Source organism: Pleurodeles waltl, chromosome 4_2, assembly GCF_031143425.1.
Source record: "Pleurodeles waltl isolate 20211129_DDA chromosome 4_2, aPleWal1.hap1.20221129, whole genome shotgun sequence".
NCBI classification, from domain to species: Eukaryota; Metazoa; Chordata; class Amphibia; order Caudata; family Salamandridae; genus Pleurodeles; species Pleurodeles waltl.
This window is the reverse complement of record NC_090443.1, coordinates 494,294,315-494,310,160: the sequence shown is the minus strand read 5'-3', so window position 1 is coordinate 494,310,160 and position 15,846 is coordinate 494,294,315. Positions and strand designations below refer to the sequence as shown.

Below are 15,846 nucleotides of genomic sequence, written 5' to 3'. Positions count from 1 at the left end.
CCAAAGCAGTGGTTTGGCCTCCACATTACTACCATAGCGGAGCCACCACAGTTCGACCCACCAGCACCGCCACGTTGCCACCAGTCGACAGCCTGACTGTGTCAGTGGTCTTAATCCGCCAGGGCAACCCTGCCCCTTGGGATTACGACTCCCCTCTCTGCCGGCCATGCAAAGGCTGTCGGAGACAGGGTGCCGGGGCCCCCTGGGGGCCTCTGCATTGCCCATACACTTGGCATGGGCACTGCAGGAGACCCCATGGACAGCCCCGTCACACTTTTCACTGCCCGAATTACGGGCAGTGAAAAGCACAATGGGTGCTGTCGCACCCGACGCACTGCAACTTTGCCGCCGGCTCGATTACGAGCCGGTGTCAGTGTTGTGGTGAGTACTCCACTGGGCCAGCGGGTGGAAATGCTGTTTCTGCCTACTGCCCCAGCAGAAAACTCATAATTGGGCCGGTGGGTGAAAACCGGAGTGGTGGTTTTCCCTCCGAAAAATGAGGCCCACAATATCTCAAATGCCGTTGAACATTGTAAGCAGAGAGTGGGCACAAAGGGTTATGGCATCTAGTCCCAAACGTGATTTTAATCCTAAATTGCATTCCCTTTATTGCTCTGTGTAGTATTGAGTAATTCTGTGGTATTAAAGTACTTTCTTTAACTCAAAAGACCAATCGTTTGCTGGACAATATTTTATTGTGCCTGCTGGATGATTGTTGGCTTCTGCGTTCTTGCCCTCCACACTAACTCCCTGAGAAGCCGGTGACTGTACATACTTGCTAACTCAAGAGTCAAGTGCAGAAAGGGTTGTACTTGGTCCACTTTGCAGAGCTATAGCAGGACAGACTCCAGGACACCAGTGGCAAAGACCTCAACCGCCAGGGTTGAGGCCCTGTAGCCCCTGTCTGGACTGTGGCCACTTGAATAAGGCCTAATATCTTCTTTAACTTTGCCTCTAAAGTCTCCCGATAAGACTGTCTCACTCTACATTATAAGCAGAGTTACTTGATCATTGAAAAAGAGAGAGCTGAATGGATTAGACTACATTTCTATAGCAGAATGAAGGAACATGTTATCTGTCAATTAACTTTTTATTGAAATAAGAAAACATAGGGGGGAGAATGCAAAAAAGAATACACATAGCAACACTCTGAAAAAACATATCATACATCTCTCCCCTTAATAAAGAGGGTGACAGTACTGTGCCAGTATGGGATACGGAGTTGTCCGAACCTCCTAGAATAAGATTTTATGCTTATTAGTCTTCACCCATAACCATTGCTTAATTTATAAAAGAATAAAGCCAACGCTGCCACTGATGATTGTCTAGGTTGTCAAATATCAGGGCTTTTCTAGTCTGGATTGTCCTGTACAAAGAATTTTGTGACTCAATTATCAATGAGGAATCACTTGGTGTTTTAATTAATGTTACAACGGCCTCATCAAAAACTGGAAGAGATGCAGTTCAGAAACTTCTGAATATCCTTTTTAAGATAACAAGATCACATTGGCATGGTGCCTGAAAATGCATATTAGAGGTACATAATTTCCAATATCTCACATCTTTGTATGAAACATGGTTGTATTTTTCTCAACATGCATCCCAATTGGGTTTTCATGTCACACTTTTGGAGTTTCTGCTGTGATTGTTTAATGGTCTTCCAATTTGTAAATCAGGCGAGTTCAGGAATCTGAGCACTGTGCCTGACCCCAACATCTTACTTGTGGTCTTCCATAAAAAGACATATGGATTTACATCAGTTAGCATGTGCTTTAAATCCATATATATATCTCTACATATAATGTACCTATATGTGTGTGTGTGTGTGTGTGTGTGCATATGAGTGTATATATCCTGAATCCTCAATCTAACACCCCATAGGAAGTGCTCTCTCAGGGCCATATGTGATTTGCAAAACCAGGTTTATTGGACACAAAATTCCTGAAACGTTTTGAACAAAGCTGCCTTGGTCACATGACCAGCATCCAATTCATCACCATTTTAAAGTGCATGTATGACACTAAAGAAGAAGGACAAACAAATGAAACATGCCACATTGGAATTATAAAACCGTCTACTCATTTATGTTAGCATCTTTTCACCACATGGGTGAAAAGATAAGGAAAAATTTGAAATAATTCTCAAAAGTCTTGCAGTCCAATTTATACAATGGCCTTGAGCATGCAGTCAGACTTTTAGAAGTGTAGTTTTTGACCCTGAATTGCTAGGAACATCTAGTCCCACATAGTGCTTTAATAAGAGTTCTAAAATGTCATGCTGCCATGGGTCGTTAAAGTTAATGCAACATATGATGAAACAGAAACAAAATGGTACAAAAATCATTGCTGGCCCTGAATTCCCTGGTATAGAAGATTTGGTTAAATTACAGGTTAGTTTTACGGAGCAATCTGGCCTCAGTGGGCAGTGAGCATAGTTCAATGGATGACAAAAAGTTCAACATATTAAATAATGCAGCCCTAGTGCAGGGATGTGGAATTTAATAAAATATCTACTTGTTCCAGGGACTGGTTACTTCATAAATCTACTTGTCCTATAAAATAATTTAATTGTCCCTTTGGTGCCAGGTAGTAGAGTATGGTTTGCATTCTAGCAATTCTCACATTTTGCCACCTTTCCACAGATTTACATACTAGGGCTGGAGATAGCATTAAGCAATAGTTACAGGGTTGGAGTGTGCTTTGGGGTTTGTACAAGCCTACTAACTTGCATGTTTTGGTGGTTTTCACCACCTCTTCTCTAATCTTTTTCCCATACTGATAAAGAATGGAAATTTACTCCTGACAAGGGCAGAAGAAAATCCCCTTCCATGGTTAGGAAAAAAGTGGTTGGAGGGAAAGTGAACTTGTAAACGCTCAACAAATATGAGCAGATCTACACATGCATATTTGCTCATGCTAAAATGCAGTTCATAATTATTTTCTAGGAATGTGATTTCCTGGCCTACTTCTGTAAATTATTGTGAATTCACGAAAGCTGTAAATCTGCACTAAAGCAAGGGCATATACCATGGGTGCACTTTTGTGAATTTATTTATGAATTGGCCCCCTAATTAGGTCTTGATTTAACCAAGACTTTTTGTTTTATTAAAATTCTCTCTGTCTAGCTATAGACTGGCTTCACTGTGAGTGACAGCATTTTGCTCTTTCACTTGAAGCATATCTGCAAACAAAGTTGTTTTGTTCAGTGTTAGGGACTACTGTGGCCATGTGTGCTTTTTGACAGAAAAAATGCAATTGTTTTTGCCAATGCTTGTTAGAATGGTGAGGGCCTGACACCTCCCACAATAATAAAGTTTCACATAAATCATGTCAAAACAAGACACACATTGACAAAGTCAAAAGGCAGACCATCAATATCAGACATACCAATGATATTTATTTTCATTTTTTCCCATAAGCTTGATGAAACTGGCTGTACTGATTTTCCATTATGAATATTTTTTGGGAATACTAGCACCACTCATCATATTTTACTAGATGATGCTTCAAGGAAATTATACCTAAAAGTTCACAGTTCTATAACAAAACGTTTTTTACCACTTTTTGTGAACATTTAATTTGAAAGCAAAGACTCATCAATCTTGCTTTCAAGCATCTGCAAATATTTGCTTCTAATCAGATAGCATTCTGGGAGCATTATACTTAGTCTTGTATTTTTAAACTTGCAAACATATGTACCATTTTTATACGGGGCCACTATCAGAAGTGCAGTCCGAGCTTACAACATTCCCTTAGAGCACTCATCCTAATAATAAAGGCTTTGCATTAATGAACTATAAATATACGTTTGAACAGTATTAACATATGGACACAAATATATCCTTACCTGCAGGCAATCCCTTCTCTGATCCATAATGTGGTATTGTAAACTGCCAGCCCCACAAATCCACTGGTGGATCTGCGGATCCAGACAATAATTACAAAAGAAACACCCACTGCATCCAATCTCATGCAGCTCACAGCCTTTGGCTGTATGCAACTTGGGTTTGGATGCATGCAGGAGGTTTGGCCACCCCCCCAGGCTAATCTCAGCCCAGGGATCCCAACCTGTAGGGCCTGACTTACATTTTTTTTTTGGGGGGAGGCCATATGCCTCCCTCCTCCACCACCCCCAACCCCTGCCGATCTCAGTCCTGGGGACCCCATCCCCCAGGGCACAGCCTAATTATATTTTTTTGGGGCGGATTGGGGCGCCGGGCACCCAGTCACTATTTTGGGGACCGTGAGGGGAACCTGAAGGCACCCACTGTCCCAGCTGGCTCCTCACCCCCCTGTGGGAGCCAGCAGTGCTGCCTAAAGCAGCTCCTAATCAATGAGAGCAATGTTTCCTCTGTCTACCTGCCTGCATCTTGGTGGGCAGTGAGACGGAGCAAACCTCTGCTCGCAGCAAGGGAGAGTTGTTTGACAGCTCTCCGTCGCTGCGAGCAGAGTGTTTGCTGTGGTTTGGCTGCAGCTGTCAAAGCTGCAACCAAGCCAGAGCAAACAGTTATGTCCCGGGGGGGGCGGTCACCAGGGCCATCAATGGCTCCTCAAGGGGGTTGGCCCCCCTCTATCTAAACTAGCCCAGGGGAGGTGTTGGTCCCTGGGGATGCGAGGGTCCAAAATGGACCCCCTTTTCTTTTTTTTAACATGTGCCCGAGGGAGGTGGTGGTCCCTGGGGCTGCGCCCCACGCACACAGTTTGAGAATTTCCCCAGGGAGGTGGTGGTACCCGGGGCTGTAGGGGGGCCACACAGCTCTGCTCCACATACAACTTAAGAAACGCCCCAGAGAGGTGGTGGTCCCCGGTGGTGCGGGGGACTGGAGGGCCCCTCACATTAAAATGTAAATGCCCCATTACCTGGTCCACCCGGGAGCCTCACAGAAACATGCACGGGTGCCCATGTTTGTTTTTTAAAAAAAATCTGCAAATTTGTGGCAAAAATGTAAAAAAATGCTTTTTAGCCCTGGGAGGGAGGTGTGCCTCTGGGACCCCACCACCAGAGCTAAGGAGTCAGGGTGTCCCTGCACTGGCCCTTTTTCCTTTTCTTCACGTTGATGGCTTCCAACACTTCCTGGTTTGAAGTATTGACAGCCAATCAAAGCTCTGCATTTGCCATGCATAAGCTATTAATCTTCGCGAAGTTGTCGTGGCTAGAGATATACAAATTTGTTATCCCTTTAATATTTCAAAAACTACTGAACGGATTTACACCACATAAGTGAAAGCGTAATCTGCATACCGGAAGCTAGTTTTCTGTCAAAATTGGTGTAATTCCTTCCAGTGGTTCGGGCTGTAGTCGTGTCTAAAGGTCCAATGGGAATTAACATGGGAAATGCAACTTTTTCGACCCCCCACTTTTTCTCGGCCCCTGATTGACGGATCACCCTGAATCTCTCTGTGAGCAACAAGAATCACTGGCACCATTGCCAAAGATATAGGCAAGTCAAAAAACTTTTTTCTATGGAAACATGGCCCTAACTATGACTACCTAGTGGCAACCGCAAATAGGTAATATATGAATTTAAATATAAATATATATATATATATATATATATATATATATATATATATATATATATATACTTATAAAAATCACCATTCAACAAAAGGTGCAGATTGGTAAATCCAGTTTATTCACCACATGACGCGTTTCGGCCAAAGCCTTGATCACATGATCAATCTCTTGTGATTATACCACTGAATAGTGCACAAAAATAAAGGAGGGAGACACAGTTCATTCACATGCTAATAATTCTCTTGGCCAACTTGTAATTAAATTATCAGTGGATTTCTTTCAAATTAACATAAAATGTGACATAATATTGGTGCATTATGTTGCTAGTCCTGAACGATCAGAAATGAGTCAAATAAATATGTTACTTATTCTTATGCAGGATAGTATGCTTCATCCAGATTGTGAGGAGGGACATTGCAGGCACAAAAAGCAAAATGCATAAACAATATCATGGAACATACATACATACATTGCTGCGCATAAAAGAAAACAGTGTTAGGTGAATTCTGTGCCACATAGCTCTTCCTCAGATGACAAAAATATAAAGCAGCACAATAGTCATAGTAGCATTGGAAAAAAGTTTCATAGTTTACATCATGCCAAATACAACATAAATCAATATCAGTACACTCAATAGGACTGTAGAGTGTACATATCCATGATGATGTGCTCAAACAAAGAAAATACTACCCAAGTGGGCCATTAGGCTTGTGAAAAATCTAGAACCAGATCTATGTCCCCTAATCATGTGGTTCCCACACTCAACCCCCAGGCTGTAAAAGTAACAACTCAGTTTCATCATTGAAGTTACACTCAATACTGAAAGAAAAGGAACAACATAGCCTTCTCATACAGTAGTCTCCCCCCCAAAATACCAATGAAAACATATAGCGTGTATATAAAACCAAACCCAAGATCAACTCTAACAAGTCTCATCTATACTCATTCCTATCAGGGTCTCCTCAGGGAAGAGAAGAAGGTAGGGGGCTCCTGTCCGAATGTGCACCACCACATCTTAGACCAAGATTCCCTTCCTTTCCTCCTAAAACATAAGAAAGAAAGTTAATTTAGAAAAGAAGAAAACAATTAAAAACACTTAAATGTAGTCATAAAAGCATACAAAATGGAACTAGACTTTCTGAACTGGCAGTGATCATAAAGGACAAGGTTATTTAAGTATCTAGTAGATGAACGCTAAGCTCCTCTTCTGTATTCCACCCATTGGGGATCTTAGTACCCAAGTCTATGACACATCTAGACTCCTTTTGTCTCAGTTTCAGTTCCCTATTACACACTCTAGCACAGGTAGGAATGTGCTCAATAGCAAAGTAAGACAGAAGGTTTCTATCGTGGAAGTGTTGTGAAACAAAATGTCTCGCAATAGGGTAATGCTGATCCTCCTTGTCAATGGCACATATATCTTCTTGTATATGCTTCTTCATGGGATGGATTGTGATATATATATATATATATATATATATATATATATATATATATATATATATATATATATATATATATATATATATATATATATATATATATATATATATATATACCATTTCTTACAAGGGTACGCCAAAACATAAATCATGTACTGTGCACTGCATTGAGGGACTGTTTAATCTCTCGAACACCTTAGCCAAACAGTACCTTGTGGAAATCTTCTACTGGGGGTATGCTTCCATGCCTTGAGTTCCTACAATGGTGGAAACCTTTGAGCTCTTGCTCGACATAACTCAAGTGGTGATATCACTTTTGACCAGGGAATCTCTCAGGTTCCTACCTTTTCTGTATGCAAAGTTGGTTTTCTCATGCATCAAAGGACCTAAGGTAGAATCTGTGGTCAGTGCCCCTCATTTGCCTCATTTTTGGGTGGCCCAACCCCTCCAGTGTGCCTTTGGTTCCCAGGAGGAGGTCGGCAAGGGTCCCTTCTGTTCCGTGCTGGTGAATGCAGCTCCAGTAGTGCCCCAAGTATCTGTTCTTTGATCCAGACCGGCACCGGTTGTACGACCTTGGTCTTCCCTGACACCGGTCTTGATGATGACGTTCCATGCAGTGCCAGTGGTGCTGTGCCCATTCTATACCCCGACACCTGGGCCGCTGGACCCTGAAGAATACCAGTACTATGAAGAAAGCCCTAGCATGGACTGGTGTGAGGAACTGGGTGAAGCCAGCGGACTTGATACTTCTCCAGAAACTGGTATGCTTTCTCTCAATATTGTGGCTACGGAGAAAGGAGCCTCCTTGCAATGGTGGTGCAGAGGTCGGCTAAGGTCCTGGAGTTTAGCCTACCCTCAGGGCAGTTAAGACTAACGTCTTTACGGAGGTGCTGCAGCCAGGAGTCTCCCATTCAGAATGGCTACTTCAGTTCAACAAGGCCCACACTGGCATCCTACTGGAAACATGGTCCAAGCAAAGCAAAAGGGCTCCTGTGCTCTGGACTGTTGCCCTTCAAAACTGCCCTGCTCCAGGGGACCCAAACGCCATCACCCAAAACTCTATCCCGGAGAGCTTGGTGGTCCAAGCCTCCATATCTCATGTAAATCCTGGTGCACTCCCTACCGCACCCCTGGACAGGGAATCCAAGAGGCTGGATACTTTGGCAAAGAAGATGTTTTCTTCCACCAGCCCGGCATTGTGGTCGGTGAACACCACCTCCCTTTTGAGCTACTATTTCCAAGCAGGTGCTGCTAACGGTTCCGGAGGAGGTCTGAGCTGTGCTCTCTTGGGCTGTCACCAACTGGAGAGATTCAGCGAAGTTCATCCTACGATGTGGACTTGACACAACCAACTCACTGGGCAGAGCGGTTTCATTGACAGTGGCCTTGAAGCCCCACTCCTGGTTGAAGACGACTGTTTTTTGGAGAATGTCCAATTGTCTCTGATGGACATGCCCTTTGATGGCTCCTGTCCCTTCGGATACAAGACACGTTCGGCGCTGGACTGCTTTAAGGAAAGTCAGGCTATGGCTAGGTCGTTGGGACTTTCTATGGCCCCTCGTCACCACCAATCCACATTTTGCTCCTTTTGTGACCACGATGGGGCTTCCAGCCACACAATGACCATCTCAGCCATCAGGCCGCGCATGCTCCCCAGCCTTTGAAGGGCCAAGGGCACGGCACCCACAGACCTCCTGGGTGTAGCCAGCTGTCAGGCTAGTCCGCTATCTCGCAGGCAGAACCCTCCTAATCTATCCTCATATCATCATGGACATCCAGTTGGCAGCAGGATTCATCATTCCATGCCCTACTGGCAGTCCATAACATTGGACAGGTGGGTTTTGCACATTATTCGAAGGGGCTGCTCCCTTCCCTTCGTGACCACTCATGCCACCATCTTACAACAGTCTGATGGAGGATCACCCAACCCCTTTCCTCCAGGAACTCACAGCTCTTTTGGCCAAGGGAACCATTGAGAGGGTGCCGATGTGAGGAGTGGGTTGTGGTTTCTATTCCTGCTACTTTCCGGTGCCAAAAAAGTACAGAGGATTTTGCCTTATCATGACCTACACCCTTCAACTACTTTCTCAAGAAGGAGCATTTCAAAATGATCACATTAGCTCAGGTCCTATCTGCCCTGGAGCCAGTAGACTGGATGGTAGGATTGGACTTGCAGGATGCATACTTTTACGTACCCATCCTGCCTGACCACAGGCGTGACCTGCGGTTCACTGTGGGCCCAGAGTACTTTCAGTTTACGTGCTTCCCTTTGGCCTTACCAGCACCCCTCAGGTGTTCAACAAGATGATGGTGGTGGATGCACCTCATCTTTGGAGATCAGGGGTGCCAGTCTTCCCCTATGTCGATGACTGATTGCTGAAGGTGGGCTTGCATCAGGCTGTCATCTCACACCTCCAGACTACTGAGGACCTCTTGCACTCACTTGGGTTTACTATCACTGTGGCTAAGTCACATCTGACTCCCTCTCATCGAAGCTATTCTGGACATGGTGCAGCTTTGGGTTTATTCTCCCAAACGGTGAGGACAGCAGGTTAAGTCTATAAAAACAATGTTTCAGCCTCTATCCTGGGTTTCATTGAGACAGACTCAGAGGCTGCTTGGACTCATGGCCTCCTGCTGGTGACACATGCCCATTGGCATATGTAGGCTGTGCTGTGGGATCTGAAGTTCCAGTGGGCAGAGCATCAGGGGTATCTCTCTGACATGGTTCAGATCTCAGAGGGAACTCTGAAAGATCTGCAGTAGTGGCTCAACAACCACAATAGGGTCAGCCACAGACCACTCTCCCTTCCCCAAGCAGATCTCATAGTGGAGACAGATGCACCACTTCATGGATGGGGTGGCCATCATGGAGAGGTGGAGATTAGCGGACTCCACATCAACCTGTCAGAGCTCCAGGTGATCCGATTGGCATTGAAAGCCTTTCTACTCTCTATCAAGGGAAGGTTGGTCCAGGTGTTCACAGACAACGCCACTGCCATGTGGTACTGCAACTGCAACAAACAGGGCAGGGTGGGGCCATGTGGTACTGCAACTGCAACAAACAGGGCAGGGTGGGGATTTGGACCCTTTGTCAATAGGCTCTGCATCTCTCGAGATGGCTGGAATGTTAGGGCATTTCGCTTGTGGTTCAACACCTGGAGGGCTCTCTGAATGCCAGGGCGAACAAATTTAGCCAAAGATGCCTAGCGGATGATGAATGGCATCTCCACCTGGAGGTAGTACAAGGTATTTTTCAGCAGTGGAGAGAGCCTTGGTTAGATCTGTTCACCACCGCCAAGGAACGTGCAATGTCAGCAGATTTGCACGCTGGAGTTTCCAAGCCAGCTCTCGCTCAGAGATGCTTTTTATTTCAAGTGGAGTTCATGCCTCCTGTATGCTTTTCCACCCATACCACTCCTGGCCATAGCTCTCAAGAAGATCAGGAACAACCGGGCCAAAGCCTTCCTTGTGACCCCGACTGGACAAGGAGAGTTTGGTATCCCAGCCTCTTGAGCATGGCCATCGATTCTCCGATCAGGCTGCCCCTTCAGGAGGATCTTCTGATAGAGCAGCAAGGGAGGGTTCTCCACCCAAACTCTTCGCCTTTGTTGATTGAGCAGTGGCAGTTGACACCTTTCAACCTTCTTCCCGAAGTCTGTGACAATGTTTTGGGTGTCAGTCGTCCTTCCACTAAGACGGTATATGCCTGCCATTGTCAAACATTTGTAGCATGATGTTCAGAAAAGCAAATTGATTCCTTATCTGCCCCCATTCTCACAGTTTTCTTTTTATTCTTTCTCTAGCCCAGCAGAGCTCTGCTCTGGGCACTAGCAAGGGCTATCTCTCTGCCAGCTCTCCTTTTTTGTGGTTGCCTGACTAGCCATCCCTCTTCAAATCCCCTGTTGTAAATAGGTTCTTGAAAGGTCTTCAACATATAATCCCTCCTTCCTCCTTTATCATGCCTCATTTTAACCTGAATTTTGTCTTTGCATTTCTAATCTGCACTCCCTTTGAGCTGCTTCATAATTGCCCTCTCAGACTACTTACTATCAAGACAGCCTTCCTCGTGGCGATAACATCTGCCCAGAGGGTCACCAAGCTTCAGGCTTTATCATCCAAGCCTCCCACCTCACTATCTACCCTGACAAACTGGTGCTTTGCACTAGAGCTTCTTTTCTGCTGAAAGTGGTCACTCCATCTCACAAAGGCCAGTCCTCCAATCTGCCTACATTTTACGCTCCACCGCATCCCTCCAAGGAAGAGGAGCGCCTCCGCTGTCTGGACCCAAAAAGAGCATTGTCATTCTATCTTGACCACACACAATAGTGACGGGTGAACAACCAACTCTTTGTGGGGTGTGTCAGAGTAAAGAAAGTAAGGGTTGTGGAGAAGCGGACCATCTCCGGATGGATCATGCTGTGTATCAAGGTCTGCTACATATTGGGCAAAAAGCAACCCTCTGAGGGATTGCAAGCTCATTCCACCAGAGCTTACGCTGCGACTACTGCATTAGCACGCTGAGTTCCAGTCCTGGATATCTGCCAGGCAGCAACCTGGGCCTCAATGCACATGTTTATAAAACACTACTGCCTGGACGGTCTCGATGGGCACTTTGTCTGTTCGGTCCTGCAGGATTTCCTAGCCTGAAATTGGTCCACCAATCCACCTCCGGGGAAGTTATTGCTTGGGTATCTACTCTAAGGTAAGGAATCTGCAGCGAGAAGTCTCTATGAGGTTACTCACCTTTGGTAACGTCTTATCTGGTAGAAACTCTACCTAGCTGCAGATTCCTTACCAACCCACCCACGGATTTCTAAGGACAGACCTACTAACCTTTAAGGGCCTCTAAGGACAGACCTACTAACCTTTAAGGGCCTTGGTTTTCCATAGCAGTGGTCAGTGTTCTTCGTGGCTCCGCGCTGCTATGTGGAAAGTTGTGAAAGAAACTGATGTCAGTGTGATTAGGTGGTGAACATCACATCTGGAACGGACGATGCTGACAACGCCATGCGGAGTCAAACAGCACCACCTATTGGTCCGCAGGGGTAGTCTACACAACAAAATGTCCAGCTCCAATCTGATGCTTGGGGATAATTCTAAGGTAAAGAATCAGTGCCTAAATAGAGTCTCTATCAGATAAGGCGGTTCCGAAGTAAGTAACTTGTTCACCTTGGACTCCGCAACCGATTCCGGGACCTTCCTTTCGACCATGATGAAAGTGCTGTGAAGTTGCATTTCAAGCCTCTAGAAGCTTGGAGGATCCCCTCCACAAGGCATTCGGATTCATAGTTTGACAGTTGATGCAGAACTTCAGGTCGTAGTCGCGCTCAAGGCACCAGAGGCAAACAAGGTGCTGGTCTGTCACTGATATCGGTTGGTGATAGAGCCGCAGGGCTTGAAGCCAGACTTCCTAGAGAATATTCCTGCCACACCAGAAAAAAATATCTCCCCAAAACTTTGACAAAAGTTTTAAAAAAAAGCTCAGTCAAAAAGTGACTGATGGGGTAGATCTGTGCTGACTCATGGAAAGAAAAGAACTGGCGTCAGTGAATCCATTGTTACTTTGTTTCTATCTTGAGACATAACTTGTAAGCAATTCATTCAATTTCTCTTATTTGAAATGAATCACTAAGCAATCTGTGTTGGACTTTGGGGCAGATTTAATATCCCCTGGTGCCACCTTAGCACCGACATAGCATTATTTTTACGACGCTAAGGCAGTGGTAAAGTGGCATTTTCCCTGCGCCATAATTACAAAGTGGCGCAATGCTAGCATTGTGCCACTTTGTAAACCCTTGCGCCACATTATACCTGCGCCAGGCATAATGTATGTAAGGGGGGTGTTCCCCTGTTAGGGGGGGCGAAAAAATGGCACAAGGAAATTTAAGAGATTTCCTTGTGCCATTTTATTCTGCATTTTTAATGCTTTCTCAGAGCAGGTATTAAAAGGGGGCTTCCATTATTTTTAATGGGCCCCTATGTACTCTGCAGGAGTAGTGCCAAAGTGTTGGCACTGCTCCTGCAGAGTACAATAGCGTAAAAAAAAGTGAGGCTATTGCTCCCTACCCTGCGCCATGGTGCGCTGTATTTGTAATACAGCGCGCACATGGTGGCGGTAGGGGGATGCTAAGGGCCGCAAGGAAAGTGGCGCTGCACTGGGAGCAGCGCCACCTTTCTTACATCTGCCCCTCTGTTTTCCTATCGGTTCCTGTTGGATATGCTTCTGATTTGCTTTTCTGTTTTTCGAACGTGTTTCCTTTCTGTCAGTCACCTTATTTCTGATATTTTCTCTGTCCTTAGTTTAGTTTTGTGATCATGCTGCATCTTTGAAATTATTTTTCTGTGAAATAATTACTTTTTTAGAAGAAACACTTCTTTTGAGATTTCATTGTGGCCACTGTTTAATGCAGCAAACTATTTGTTGCTGTTTGTTTCTTGAGTAGTGCTGTCTGGATCCGTGTTTCTCAAAATTGAGTTCTGTATCCAAATATACATCACTTGAAGTACTTAAAATGTAAGTGAATTACAGATTGTACTAGTTCGTAAAATTGTTTTGTGATGCATCCTTTATGATGAACAAGTCACCTATAAATTATAACCACATCACGATTTTCTCCACACAACTTTCATGTGTTTCTCCTCCTGCTTTTTCTTTCTCCCACCAGCACATATAAATGTTGGCATATCTGGGGGAGACGACGATTATCGTGACAGTGACACAGCTTTGTGTGCACAACTGATGATTGAAGAGAAAGACGTTTTCCTTCAGACGCATTGTCACCATCTGAACTACCAGTTATGCTAGTTCATTTACAGATATATTCCTTTCCTGTGGAAGGTATCTGTGCACTTCCATTCCTGCTTCATGCTCAATTGGCAGATACACACTAACCAGCATAAGCTGTGTAGATGGGTCAGCAAGTCAGTTGTACCCCAGAGGGAGGAACTCAAAGTTTTAGCCAGGGCTGCCAAGGTGCAGTCTGTATATTGTGGCGTACCTTTAAACCGTGAGCCCTGTGATGGTAGTACATACCATTTCAGGGTTGTATATCCTTATGTACCTTTGGACGGTAGTATATGGTGGGTATAACTGGATAGATTACTTTTAAGAACGTGTACTTATCATCATCAATGAATTGGCTCTTCCGTTCCTCCGTATAATTTCTTATATTTTCTTCAGTATTTCAATATGATTTCGTTCTAATTTGGCGCAGTCTTCAGACTGTTTTAAAATCCCTGTTTTTATAACCCCCTTTCTTCTTAATAATTATACTTTTGGCTTTCTGTAGCAGCTTTATTTCAATTGTTTTATCCTGTTCTAGCAGTTTTAGGGTATTTTCTTTTCATTTGTCATATTGTCCCTCTTGTTTCCTTTTATCGATTATTTTTTCCAAACTCCCTATTACCATCTCACTAAATTGAATTGATTGGCTGTTGTTAGTGATGAACAGTCTTGACTTTTCCTTTCAATTACTATTCCCACTTTCATTTTCCTTTCGATGTATTTCATTTAAATAGTCGAAAGTCAATTTAGTTTGTTTCCCATCCAACGTGTAGGCTGCCATTAAGTCTCCTATTTCAGAGTGAAAGGTGCAAGTGTGCACTTAGGGGCGAATTTTCTCTGATGCTGCGCACCAAAGACGAAGGTGAGTGCTGCAGTAAATTGGTCCTCAATAGCTGTAAATGGGAAATTGTGCGGTAGCCCCAACGGCACTATTAATAAAATGGTGTTCCTGTGCTTCCTTGCATGACAAAATGATTGTTGGTGGATAACCCTTTCAAAGAATATATATTTACTTTTTTTTTTTTAAAGCTATTTTTTATTGAACTTCTATGCATTTCCTAGCCATCAGTGTACAAAAGTGGATGATCTAAAAGTTACTGCACAATTTGTCTTTAATCACAACATATGAAGCATATTGGGCTTTTCCTTGTTGCATAATTAAATAAAACTTGCAACATAATTTCCTCGTCCATTGTCACATACCTCAAAAGTGACACTGGCCAAACGCTTGGAGTTACTGGGCGGATTGAAAAACATGGCTCCACCTGACAGCTATGTTAGCTGACCTGGAAGGTTATTTTAACGCATGTGGAGTCGTCGTTGCATCCTTTCATGTGACCAGAAATTTGTAAATCTAGTACACATTTAAGAAGTACGAGGAATGGCACAGCAACTTTGCTGGTCCCTTGCAATGCAAATGCAAACAATACTTCCTGCATGCACTCCTCAACAAGTATATTTAAAAATCACCCTGCACATCATATTTCCCAGATGATGGGGTAAAATGAATATAACATTATCACATAAAAGCTAATGAGACAGGCAGAGTGAAGTTGCGGTATGGACTTGAGCATCCTTTGCTTCCTTATGATCTTGACGACTCTCATATGTTCAGTCTGAAAACACTGTAGTTACTACTGTACATACAGCTGTGCAGTTTCTGAAGTGAAAGTGCACAAATCTTTAGCACCTACACCATGGACGTTATTTAGGGGTTGCCAGTGGTCACAGCTGCAACCCTGGCTTTCCCCTTGTGACACCTGACACTACCTTTGAAACCTCAGAGATGGCAAAATCAGTGTCAAGAACATAGCAGCAGCGTTGTCTGGGGCTCCACTCTCTTTGTTTTAACGCAATGTTTTATTACAATAATAGTGAATAATCTTTCATTATGAAATATGCGTGCAATACAAAATTGAGAACAATTACCTGGAAGCTGAAGTAAGCAAACAAGCATTTGTTGGGTCCCGCGTTTGCTCAAGTTAGAGCTATTAGTGTTGTAAACTTCTAATCAGACTTTTCTTGCCACATAAACTGAAAATGAAAAGTAAAACAGTTTCACATAAGCGAGCCAACGGCCACCATGAGCGTGAAGCAGAC

The 15,846-nt window shown here is 44.1% G+C and overlaps 1 protein-coding gene and 1 long non-coding RNA gene across 14 annotated transcripts in view; one reads left to right on the top strand and one right to left on the bottom strand.

The window, feature by feature from the left end:
- NFIX (nuclear factor I X) overlaps positions 1-15,846 on the top strand; it is a 1,024,880-nt gene that overhangs the window by 200,772 nt on the left and 808,262 nt on the right. The gene's annotated exons all lie outside the window — the stretch shown is intronic.
- The window catches only part of LOC138293000 (uncharacterized), a 64,067-nt gene continuing 54,647 nt past the window's right edge, over positions 6,427-15,846 (bottom strand). The window contains exon 3 of the long non-coding RNA XR_011202869.1: positions 6,427-6,559. This is a non-coding gene — a long non-coding RNA (uncharacterized lncRNA). The remainder of the gene's footprint in view (positions 6,560-15,846) is intronic.